Source organism: Haliotis rufescens, unplaced genomic scaffold, assembly GCF_023055435.1.
Source record: "Haliotis rufescens isolate VD_foot unplaced genomic scaffold, xgHalRufe1.0.p SCAF_17, whole genome shotgun sequence".
Lineage (NCBI taxonomy): Eukaryota > Metazoa > Mollusca > Gastropoda > Lepetellida > Haliotidae > Haliotis > Haliotis rufescens.
Window position 1 is genome coordinate 8,118,039 of NW_025963857.1, and position 13,506 is coordinate 8,131,544.

The following is a 13,506-nucleotide window of genomic DNA, read 5'->3' on the forward strand; positions in this document are numbered from 1 at the left end:
ACTTATTCAGTCAGTGTGTAGTCAACAGTGTTCCAAGATATTTGTATTCATTCACAACATTAATTGAATCACCTTTTAAAAAATATTTCGCCCTTGAGGCCGCTCGGCCACCTCAATGAAATTTCACAATATTTGTTTTATCAAGATTAGCACTAAGTTTCATTTCATCTGAATATTCCGAAAGTATGGCAAGCTGCTTCTGATGACCAGCCTTAGTACCAGCCATCAAAATCACATCAACTGCAAAAAGTAGCATGAAAAGATCTATTTTATCCGGGAAGAGCTGGCTGCCGTGTCTACCAGACTGCATTAAATCAACATATAACAACATGTAACATAATAATGAGAAAAGTATAGGCCTTAAATAACATCCTTGGCGTAAGCCAATGAGGCAATTTAAAAAGTCACTTATCACCAAAGCAAACACATGATTTTACATTAATTTTTGTAAACATCGATTTAACAATGGCAAACATTTTCTTCCAACACTCTGATTTTTCAAACAACTTCACTATTTATCTCTGTTTATAGAATCAAATACCTTCAAATCAATACCAAATCAACAAAGGCCACAGACAACTTAGTTTTCTGCAGCATAAATACGTATCAGTGACTCCATACAAGGTGAAAATGTGGTCAAAAGTCGAATAGCCCTTGTGAATCAAATCTCTCCTGTTTTACCAATGTGTTAATCTATTATTGATGACATAAGTAAATGCTATACCAAAAAATACATGTGAAAGGTATACCCCGGAAATTGTCGGGATTGTTTATTTTCATTCTCATAATAATACTAAATTTGTACCAGACAGAAGGAAAAACCCCTACATCAAAAACTCGATTGAAACATTTAACCAGATGAGGCATAATATCAGGTCAAGAGTATTTAAGCATTTCAGCTATAACATTAACAACCAGTCATTAGGTCTATAAGGCCACAGCAAATTAATTGTTTGTTCTTCGGCATCCCGATTCGTCCGATAATGTTAACAGGTGTGTCAGCACCAAACCCGTGCTCGTGGGTTTCATCAAAGTTGTAAACGTCCGAAACATGAATAACTTCGAGCTTTTCTTCCCCATGAAGCTGACACACCGTGATATAACTGGAATACTGTTCCAAGTGGCGTTAAACCTAACTCCTTACTCACCCTTCGGAATCTGCATTTTTACCCCTCCTCGATCATCCAGTGTATTATCTCTCCATGTTGTTATAAAAATACCTGGAACCATTTCGCCACCACAGCAAAGTTTTGAACCCTATAAATATCTGTCCAATCAGATTTCATACACAAGCGACAGACATTCTGTGCTGATTTAATGATGAAACAGATGTGGGCATCCATGTTGTGTAATTATTTTGTGGATTTCTTAACATATGAGCTACTGTAAACCAGTGCATCTCACCACACAGACAATCCAGTGAATGACATCATGAGCATCGATCCACACAATTGGGATTCGATGACATGCATCTTGAACCAAGCCAAGCCTCACCACCCGATCCCGTTAGTCGCCTCTTTCGACAGGTAAAGTCGCCTTTTACGGCCTATTCTACCCCGGATCTTCACGTGCTGGGGACCTATCCTGCCCCTGGCTCTCCTCGGGGAGACAAACATGTCTTCTGGGACCTATCTTGCCCCGGGCTCTCCTCGGGGAGACAAACATGTCTTCTGGGACCTATCCTGCCCCGGGCTCTCCTCGGGGAGACAAACATGTCTTCTGGGACCTATCCTGCCCCGGGCTCTCCTCGGGGTGACAAACATGTCTTCTGGGACCTATCCTGCCCCTGGCTCTCCTCGGGGTGACAAACATGTCTTCTCGGACCTATCCTGCCCCTGGCTCTCCTCGGGGAGACAAACATGTGTTCTGGGACCTATCCTGCCCTGGGCTCTCCTTTGGGAGACAAACATGTCTTCTGGGACCTATCCTGCCCCGGGCTCTCCTCGGGGAGACAAACATGTCTTCTGGGACCTATCCTGCCCCGGGCTCTCCTCGGGGTGACAAACATGTCTTCTGGGACCTATCCTGCCCCGGGCTCTCCTCGGGGAGACAAACATGTCTTCTGGGACCTATCCTGCCCCGGGCTCTCCTCGGGGAGACAAACATGTCTTCTGGGACCTATCCTGCCCCGGGCTCTCCTCGGGGTGACAAACATGTCTTCTGGGACCTATCCTGCCCCGGGCTCTCCTCGGGGAGACAAACATGTCTTCTGGGACCTATCCTGCCCCGGGATCTCCTCGGGGTGACAAACATGTCTTCTGGGACCTATCCTGCCCCGGGCTCTCCTCGGGGTGACAAACATGTCTTCTGGGACCTATCCTGCCCCGGGCTCTCCTCGGGGTGACAAACATGTCTTCTGGGACCTATCCTGCCCCTGGCTCTCCTCGGGGTGACAAACATGTGTTATGGGACCTATCTTGTCCCGGGGTGTCCTCGGGGAGACAAACATGTCTTCCTGGACCTATCCTGCCCCTGGCTCTCCTCGGGGTGACAAACATGTCTTCTGGGACCTATCCTGCCCCTGGCTCTCCTCGGGGAGACAAACATGTCTTCTGGGACCTATCCTGCCCCTGGCTCTTCTCGGGGAGACACACATGTCTTCTGGGACCTATCCTGCCCCTGGCTCTCCTCGGGGTGACAAACATGTGATCTGGGACCTATCCTGCCCCGGGCTCTCCTCGGGGAGACACACATGTCTTCTGGGACCTATCCTGCCCCTGGCTCTCCTCGGGGAGACAAACATGTCTTCTGGGACCTATCCTGCCCCTGGCTCTCCTCGGGGTGACAAACATGTCTTCTGGGACCTATCCTGACCCGGAATGCCAACGGGGAATACGGTTTATTGTTTTGCACGTTTCACAAGCGGATGCAATGGACATGTGTTGAGTGCACCTGTGATAAATCATTGTCATATTGCAACTTTTTTTCTTTCATACAAGGATACGTCTAAACAGGCGTGTGTATTTGTACAACCGAGGAGGGACGACGCTGAAGGGATTTGGACCCGGAAAATATCATATTTAATCCATGGATTCTGTGTCTTTGTTCAAACATCAACAGCTGAATTGTTAATGAAGGACCACTTGACTATGGCTGAAACTCTTTTTTTCTATCATTACATTTGATGATCTCGAAAACAAAGTTATTTGACCAGTTCAGAATGTAAATAAAAGAGGCCACGCCATTGTATTGTGGAATTTTTTGTGGCTGCTTGTACTGGTCCGGACTAATGCCGATTTATAGTGCTTGCCTACTGAGATATCATGCCGCAGTTTGACATGAATACCCCACTCAGACACAGTATACTGACTCCGAGCCGACCAGTCCTTCTTTTTTCCCCCTTGATGCCGAGGTCCAGACAGGGTAACAACAAGTACCATCTTTTAACGTCTTTTGGTATGACGCGACCGGGGAACGATAATGAAGTGAAGCCAAATCGTTTTATAAATCTGCCATATGACTTGACCTTCTGAGGGTGGGTTTAACATCATGCAAAAAGGTGTCGCATCGGAGTAAATAATCGAGTCTGGATCAGACAATCCAGTGATTGACATCATGAGCATCGATCCACGCAATTGGGATACGATGACATCCAGCAACCAAGTCAGCGAGCCTGACCACCCGATCCCGTTAGTCTCCTCTTCCGACAAGCATAGTCGCTTTTTATGGGAAGCATGGGTTGCTGAAGACCTATTCTAACGCATCGGAGTCATAAGGTCGGATTTCATGAGATAATGGAAACAACACAACTTCATTGTTTTCTTAACCCAAGTAAAACCACTTCATGAGTAATAAGGGGCAGTCGGGTAGCCTAGTGGTTAAAGCGTTCGCTCGTCCCGCCGAAGACCCGGGTTCAATTCCCGACATGGGTATAATGTGTGAAGCCCATTTCTGGTGTCCCCCGCCGTGATATTGCTGGAATATTGCTAAAAGCGGCGTACAACCATACTCACTCACTCACACATTAGTTATTAACTATGTAATATTTTGATGCCTAAATGAACCTCAATCATAGAGAAGCGTGCACCTTTAACACATCTGACATCTTCACGAGGATGTGTCATAAGTGATTTACATACGTAAATCACTGTAAATTGAAAGTCGTGAAGTAAACTATAACGCTTTCCCACTGGAATGACGGACGTATTACAGATCTATTAAACAATTGTCCTTGTAGTATATACATGGAGTTTACTGTAGTCCCCAGATGAACGGGTGTTGGGTAGGCAAATAGATATATAGGTTATCAGTGCTGCATAAATCAAGGAAGCATGGTTACAAAAGGATCTTTCTACCTGGCACAGACAGCATGCATGTCGACAGCACAGCACAGCGTCGGGGAGGGAGACGAGCGTCTTCACAAAATACCAAATTAACAAAATCCTCAGAATCGATAGGGATTCGAGTAACCCGTGCAACGTTTTGAATGGGGGCGTCTTTGTCGTGCGCTAAACATGTCACGAAATGAAAACGAAAACAAGGGCGGATCCAGCATTTTAAGAAGCGACGGGTCCAGATACTTTAACTGCCTACTTTTGGTTTTTAAAAGGGGGATGAGGGATGCCACCACACCCCACACCCCCACCCCCACCCCCACCCCTACACACACACCGACCCCCACCCCGACCCCCACGTCACCTCAGTCACACCGACACCAAACCCCACCCCGACCCCCACGTCACCTCAGTCACACCGACACCAAACCCCACCCCGACCCCCACGTCACCTCAGTCACACCGACACCAAACCCCACCCCGACCCCCACGTCACCTCAGTCACACCGACACCAAACCCCACCCCGACCCCCACGTCACCTCAGTCACACCGACACCAAACCCCACCCCGACCCCCACGTCACCTCAGTCACACCGACACCACCCCTCTGGATCCGCCTCCGGATCCGCCAGTGTACAACTATAGCTACTGAACCTCTTAGCCAACGCAACCTTCATAATATATACAACATAATATGTTTGCCGACCGAACGAAATACCACAAGGAATGCGTTATCTTCTCAGTTCAACAATGTCCACAAGCAAAAACTAATAATTTTATCATGTGTCGACATCAGGTTCAGCCACGCAATCCCTCGTTGTTAACAAATTATACTAATCAATATCTCATTGGGATTTATGTCAAAAACAATGTTAGCTTTGCAACCCCGCCTTGATATCTAATATCTAACAGGGAATTGTGTCGACTGAACTTAGCTTCAAATCCCTGGTTGCGCACAGAAGATCCTACTCAATATTTAATAGGGATTGTTGACCGTGTTAGCGACACAAAGGCCCGGTGTCAACAAAATATAAGACTCGATATTTAATACTGATACACATTGTTAGCTTCAGGTCGCTCCTTTATCATCCAAGCCTACTAGTTATTATTTAATAGTGAGTGAGTTGGGTTTAACGCCGCTTTTAAAAGTATTTCAGTTGTATCGCGGCGTGTCAGCTTAATGTGGGAGGAAAGCCCGAAGTGATGCAGGTCTTAGACGTTTACCACTTCGGTGAAACCCACGAGCACGGGTATGGCGCTGACAAACCTAGAAACATAATCGGGGCGAACCGGGATTCGAACCCACAACCATAGGTTTTGGCGTGCCCAAGGGACGTAACTCTGCACAGCGAATCGCAGCGCCTTAGACGACTGTACCGCCAACTCCTTGTCAACAGATATTTTTCAAATCGTATCATGATTTTAATCAAGGTGCTCACGTGATTTGATGCACTTCGCGATGTAAGACCCGTTTTATCACAATATAGATCTTGATTATCGATCAGATCGTCTTGATTGGACGCCGCCATTTTGTTTGAATCAAATGCAAGTGATACGAGAGGTGGAATCTGATTGGTCCATAAGAGAGGTTAAGAAGGGACATAACCACTGGTGGCGCTACGGTCTAGCCCAGGAATTCCAGCCTAGTTCGGTAAGGGTGGAAACTGGTCAGTTAACTCTCTTGCCTCGCATGTTATGTAACGTCGACAAACGTCACCACCTAAAGTGTGTGAGTAAGTTAGGTTGAACGCCGCTTTAATTGAGTGAGTGAGTTGGGTTTTAACAGTATTTCAATTATATCACAGCATATAAGCTTAATCTGGGAGGAAAGCCGAAGTTGTGCAGGTCTCAGACGTTAACAACTTAGCACGAGTATGGTGCTGACAAACCTAGAAACATAATCAGGGCGAACCGGGATTCGAACCCACGATAACAGGTTTCCGGCGTGCCCAAGCGACGCAACTCTGCACAGACGACTGGGCCATCCATGCCCCCATCACATTAAGGGTATTACATATACTGAGAACAAACAGTAGATTATTCAGCTCTGATGACATTTCCCAATGTGTTCCGTGTGTCTTTTGGGTGAACAATTGATTTGCCTTTGCATGTGTTTGTGAGGGGGGCCAACGGCGGTGCAGGATACGCTCACGTTTCCGCGAACACCTAGTATCATCACCATTAGATAGTAATTCATAAACACATGTTCACGATATAGTAGGAATCGTAGAATCGACTTTGATTTCTTATGAATATGAAAAGGGTTTTGCCGCTTTTATTTACGAGGTGTATACTTGTCCGACTGAGGCACAGGCGGATCGGAGGATTGTTGAGGGTAGTAGTCAGTGATTGTTGAAGACCTATGGGTTCAAGCGTCTCCCCCAAACTACGTTCGAGTAATGTTCTATGCAGTGGTTCTTTGACTGTTGTTCAACGCCGCATCCACCGACGGCGGTCTGTAAATAATCGAATCTGGATCAGACAATCCAGTAATTGACATCATGAGTATCGATCTACGCAACCGGGATACGAAGGCATTCATCAACCAAGTCAGCGAGCCTGACCACCCGTTCCCGTCAAGCGCCTCTAACGACAAGTAGGAGTTGCTGAGGACCTATTCCAACCGGGATCTTCGAGGGTCCTGTGCAGTGTGACTTGATAAGACGTCACCCAGTTGGAGACGAGTGAAACAGGTGTGCGTGACACGTGAACACGGGGTGGTAATCCACAATCAAAAGTAAATGTTGTTGAATGGTGCCGAATGCCTGGTCTACAAAACTGCCGGAGAAATTATCGAGCAGCGAAAAATATCGAGGAAAAACTAAGTGAGTGAGTGGGTGAGTTGGGTTTAACGCCGCTTTTAACATTATTCCAGTTATATCACGGCGTGTCAGCTTAATGTGGGAGGAAAGCCCGAAGTGATGCAGGTCTCAGACGTTTACCATTTCGGTGAAACCCACGAGCACGGGTATGGCGCTGACAAACCTAGAAACATAATCGGGGCGAACCGGGATTCGAACCCACAATCATAGGTTTCTGGCGTGCCCAAGGGACGCGACTCTGCACAGCGAATGGCAGCGCCTCAGACGACTGGGCCACCCGTGCCCCCGGCAAAAACTAAGACAGCTGTCAGTGGCATGTAGTAAACTGGATCATACTGACGAAAGAACAACGAGAAGGTTCGTTCACTCTGTGCGGCACAGTGTGAACACCCCAACGAGAATAACCAAGTAAGCGAGCCTGACCTCCCGATCCCGTTAGTCACGCCAGGAATAGGTTTCTAATCCGGATCTTCACGGGGCTTTGACCCAAGTCTTGCACAATCTGCATGTCACTTTAACACAAAGGCGTAAAGTCAAATTAATATGATAATTTTATTTTTTTTGGGTTTCAATTTAATCGCGATATAAAGTGTCACAACCGGACTTGAGAATATTTGATATACACTGTCGGACAAAAGAAAGTATACACTTGAAAACTGGATTTGACCAAAACAATTCAAACGTTACACAAGGCTTAAAACAATACCCATTGATATTATGTAATGTCGCCTATGATACCCGTATGAAATGCATCAACATCGAATGACCATTTCTTGTTTGTTTCATTTTTAGTCACCATCAAACATGGGTGTTTACTTTCTCTTGCCTGACAGTTTAAAGGGAATAAATCCGATTTCCTGCAATATTTCTATGTAACCCTGTTTAATTTTATCTTAGAAAGTGGTACAGCGCCTGGTATCTGGTTACAAGGTATCATTTTTCTAATGTTTAAACACCTGTGCACAGGTGATAACAAAGGTCCTGAGAATTATCGAGGAATGAGTCCCATAAGCTGTATTTGGGCAGTTTCACATCAATACAGAACACTTCTTTTTCAGAATTCTGTAAATGGTACTTTTATGCATTTATAGATTTTGAAAATGCATTTGATAGTGCTTGGCGGGTTGGTCTGTGTACAAAAATATTGAATGTTGGAATAAAAGGAAACTTCAAGATTATATTAAATGTTTACCAAGGTATAAATCATCTGTAAGAGGTAATGGTTTTCCATGTAAACTAGGGGTCAGGCAGGGAGAACATTATTCCCCGTTGCTATTTAGCTTATTTATTAATGACCTAGAACCGTATCTTGAAGACCGACTCCGTGGTTTAGTGGATAGAGTCTCTTCCCGGAGAAATCGGTGGTTCGATCCCTGAGCGCGGCATTCAAAATCTCTCTCTCTCTCTCTCTCTCCCTCTCTCTCCCTCTCTCTGTCTCTCTCTGACATGGCAAAGGAGAGTGTTTTGTTAAACGCGGTTTACAAGTATCAGAGACCAGCTCTCTCGTCTCTCCTTCACTTTATTCATTCCACTGAGTAAGAACTAGAACATGATTCACCAACTTGAAAGAAGATAGGGTATGAAGGACCATTATCTTCACACTGCTCGCAACTGGACCTATCAGAGTGGGTCTGGCAGTCATGTGAGATGTATGGTGTTCTGTGAACTCCTCTACTTTGGTTTCCGACGCGAGGAAGCAGGAAGAGGCTGATCATGTCCGATCTAGTTTACACACGTACACACGGACCAGGAGTCATCTAGAATACCGTGATGTCTCATTTTAGGCAGGCTATTCCAGTAACAACCCAACAATGATGAATGCTACAGAATACCGTAAAGGACATTTTTTTAATGTTTTTTTATATATCCAGATTGGCAACTCAAGAATGGAGAGGACACCAAACAGCGCATTTTTGCCTTCTCTCTGCGATTAAAAAAAGAGTGGGATCTTCCAAAAAATACCAGAATGCTTGGTCGGAGTTTGGCCAAATGTCGCCGCTCTTCTGACATTGTTAGCTCACCTGCTTGAAAGGTGAGGTGAGGTGAAATTGGGTTTAACGTCGCGTCCAAGATTATTGCACTTATATAGCGACGTGCATGTACGTGTGTGTGTTTGTGTGGCTGCTTGTACTAGTCCGGACTGATGCTGATTTATAGTGCTAGCTCACTGAGATACCATGCCGCAGTTTAACATGAATACCCCACTCAGACACAGTATACTGACTCCGAGCCGACCAGTCCTTGTTTTAGCCCCTTAATGCCGAGCGCCAGACAGGGTAACAACAAGTACCATCTTTTAACGTCTTTTGGTATGACGCGGCCGGGGATCGAACCCCGGACCTTCCGCTCTCCGGGCGGACGCTCTACCACAAGACCACGGAGGCGGTCCCTGCTTGAAAGAATCCCCTGGGTCCGCGTTTGGTACACCACGATTCACAGACAGACGGACAAAATATTTTCTTTCAGTGTCACATGATAGGGAAGAATAATAAAACATTTGAATAAAACTTGTCCTATCATCCAGCCAGCTCATGAGAGACTGACGATTAAATACATCATGTCCATAGGCATGTATAAACATGCTAAAAGTATTAAAAAGAGGAATAAAATAAGACGCCTGCTAGACATTCCATCTACAGTGCAAAATGTACATAAGAGGAAATAGGCTTCGGTTTCTGCACAATTACAGAAAGGGCAGTCTCTCACATAGGGGTGTGGGGCAGTCTCTCGCATAGGGGTGTGGGGCAGTCTCTCGGATAGGGGTGTGGGGCAGTCTCTCACATAGGGGTGTGGGGCAGTCTCTCACATAGCGGTGTGGGGCAGTCTCTCACATAGCGGTGTGGGGCAGTCTCTCACATAGGGGTGTGGGGCAGTCTCTCACATAGCGGTGTGGGGCAGTCTCTCACATAGCGGTGTGGGGCAGTCTCTCACATAGGGGTGTGGGGCAGTCTCTCACATAGGGGTGTGGGGCAGTCTCTCACATAGGGGTGTGGGGCAGTCTCTCACATAGGGGTGTGGGGCAGTCTCTCACATAGGGGTGTGGGGGCTTGTTGTATCTACCTATCACAATGGGAAGTTTCAGATTGCCATATCGTTGTTTAGTCAAGATTTCTTCACTTAATACTGGAAATGATGTGTCGAAGATAGGGTTCAGGGTGCCGTTGTACAAAACAACCTTAGCGCTACGACTGTCGTAAGTCTATGTTAAGGTATGGGAGTTACGATCACCTTAGCGCTAAGATCGCTTTGTACAACGGCACCAAGGTCTGCGGTCCTTCCAGAACAGCCTGTGAGTTATTTGTTTGTTCCCGTTAGCATTGTGTTTATCGTTCCACGGTTGAGAAAACCACTCTACTTCGCACGACTGGGACTTGCTACTCTTGCAAAAACAATTCCGATTAGTCACATGCCCCATCAGTCAGAAAGCTTAAAACAACAAACTGCAAGGCTGATTGCACAGGATATCCCCTAACTGTTACCTCTGTTTAAAATGGCTGGGTCCAACACTTGGTGCCAGACAAATAGAAAGAGCTTTCATTACTTCACATTTTAAGCTACATTCTATAATATGAGAGTAGATAAATTAATTCCCAAGTTGTCTGATATATCCACCACAATCTCATTAAAATCAGATCTTTATTCTCGCTATCGCTAAACAAAGATCTGAGGACATATCATTACGGGTTACGTCAGAACGACCTTTCATCTGACCAATCAAAGCGTCGCTTACCAGATCATGAAAGTGACAGTCGGAATGTTTTTTTCTAATCATGCAACCTCGAAAACGCTAACAAGGGGGATTCCGAACGACAGTTACGACCCGCACGACTGATTCATCCAAATTATAGCCTGTCTCTCGCTTCCATGGGATAAACATTTGAACGGAGGAGGCGTTGCATAGTACGTGGGAAGCACTGGGGTGCTGATGCTGATGCTGATGCTGATGCTGATGCTGATGGAAGATATGGGTGTTGACCTTATTATGATTTGGCAAAGTTAACATCATAAATATTAGGAAAATGTACATATAATATGTCATTAATGCATTAAAGGTAAGGCTATAATCACTTCTAAGAAAATGAACATTTCATAGGTTTCTTAACCCAACTATAGCAAATGTCCCATAGCATCAATGTATTGACTGTGTTGGTTATTTCTGGCCTCCTTGCAGATGGGTTTGAGTCTTACTGGTATGTTCTCAGTTTCCCGGTACACCCTCTTTCTTCCAGGTGGGACTGTGCCAAAGTCCAGTTGTAGAAACAAAGTTTGTTTGTTTGTTTGTTGTTTAACGCCGCACACAGCAATATTGCAGCTATATGGCGACGGTCTGCAAATAATCGAGTATGGATCAGGCAGTCCAGTGATTGACATCATGAGCATCGATCCACACAATTGGGATACGAGTGAGTGAGTGAGTTTGGTTGAACGCCGCTTTTAACAGTATTCCAGTCATATCGCGGCGTGTCAGCTTAATGTGGGAGAAAGCCCGAAGTGATGCAGGTCTCAGACATTTACCACTTCGGTGAAACCCACGAGCACGGGTATGGTGCTGACAAACCTAGAAACATAATCGGGGCGAACCGGGATTCGAACCCACAATCATAGGTTTCTGGCGTGCCCAAGGGACGCAACTCTGCACAGCGAATTGCGGCGCCTCAGACGATTGGGTCACCGGTGCCCCAAATTGGGATACGATGACAAGCATCTACCAAGTCAGCGAGCCTGACCACCCGATCCCGTTAGTCGCCTCTTACGACAAGCTTAGTCGCCTTTTATGGCAAGCATGGGTTGCTGAAGACCTATTCTACCCCGGATCTTCCACTTACATCTAAATCAGTCTTTGACTGGCATTTAAAAGTTGGAAGAACAGGAATACATAAACCTTTATGACAGTTATTTCCATAATTCAATAAATTCAAGTTCGATAATTTGAGTCTGGTTTGAAGGTCATAAGTACATCCATTCTGGTAGGGTGAGGTGGATATGAGGTTAAACGTGGCGTTCAAGGTTTTTGCACCTATGTAGCAGCGCGTGCGTGCGTGCGTGTGTGTTTGTACTAGTCCGGACAAATGCCGATTATATAGTGCTCGCCCACTGAGATACCATGCCGCAGTTTAACTTGAATACCCAATTCAGACACAGTATACTGACTCCGAGTTGACCAGCCCTTGTTTTAGCCCCTTAATGCCGAGCGCCAAACAGGGTAAAAACAAGCACCATCTTTTAACGTCTTTTGGTATGACGCGGCCGGGGATCGAACCCCGGACCTTCCGCTCCCCGCGCCTTCATCCATTTTGGGGCCACATATAACAGTGAGTGATGATATGGCATGTAACACCTAACACCTGTGATGATATGAATGTAACATCTGACAACTGTGGTGATATGAATGTAACATCTGACAACTGTGATGATATGAATGTAACATCTAACACCTGTGATGATGTGACATGTAACATCTGACAACTGTGATGATATGAATGTAACATCTTACCCCTGTGATGATATGACAAGTAACATCTAACGCCTGTGATGATATGACATGTAACATCTGACAACTGTGATGATATGACATGTAACATCTGACAACTGTGGTGATATGACATGTAACATCTAACACCTGTGATGATATGACATGAAACATCTAACACCTGTGATGATATGACATGTAACATCTAACACCTGTGATGATATGACATGTAACATCTGACAACTGTGATGATATGACATGTAACATCTAACACCTGTGATGATATGACATGAAACATCTAACACCTGTGATGATATGACATGTAACATCTGACAACTGTGATGATATGACATGTAACATCTAACACCTGTGATGATATGACATGAAACATCTAACACCTGTGATGATATGACATGTAACATCTGACAACTGTGATGATATGACATGTAACATCTAACACCTGTGATGATATGACATGAAACATCTAACACCTGTGATGATATGACATGTAACATCTGACAACTGTGATGATATGACATGTAACATCTAACACCTGTGATGATATGACATGAAACATCTAACACCTGTGTTGATATGACCTGAAACATCTAACACCTGTGATGATATGACATGTAACATCTAACAACTGTGATGATATGACATGAAACATCTAACAGCTGTGATGATATGACATGTAACATCTAACACCTGTGATGACATACCGGTAAACAAAACTAGAGCAACAAGGCTCTGTACCTCACCCAAATATTATACTTGGATGGGTGACCACTTCATCAGATTTGCACCTGAGAGTTTCTAGTATGTATGTATGACAGTGTGTGTGAATAAATCAGTGTGTGTTATTTAACTTTATGTATGAGAGTATGTGAATAAATCAGTATGTGTTAATGAAACAGTATGTATGTGTGAATACATCAG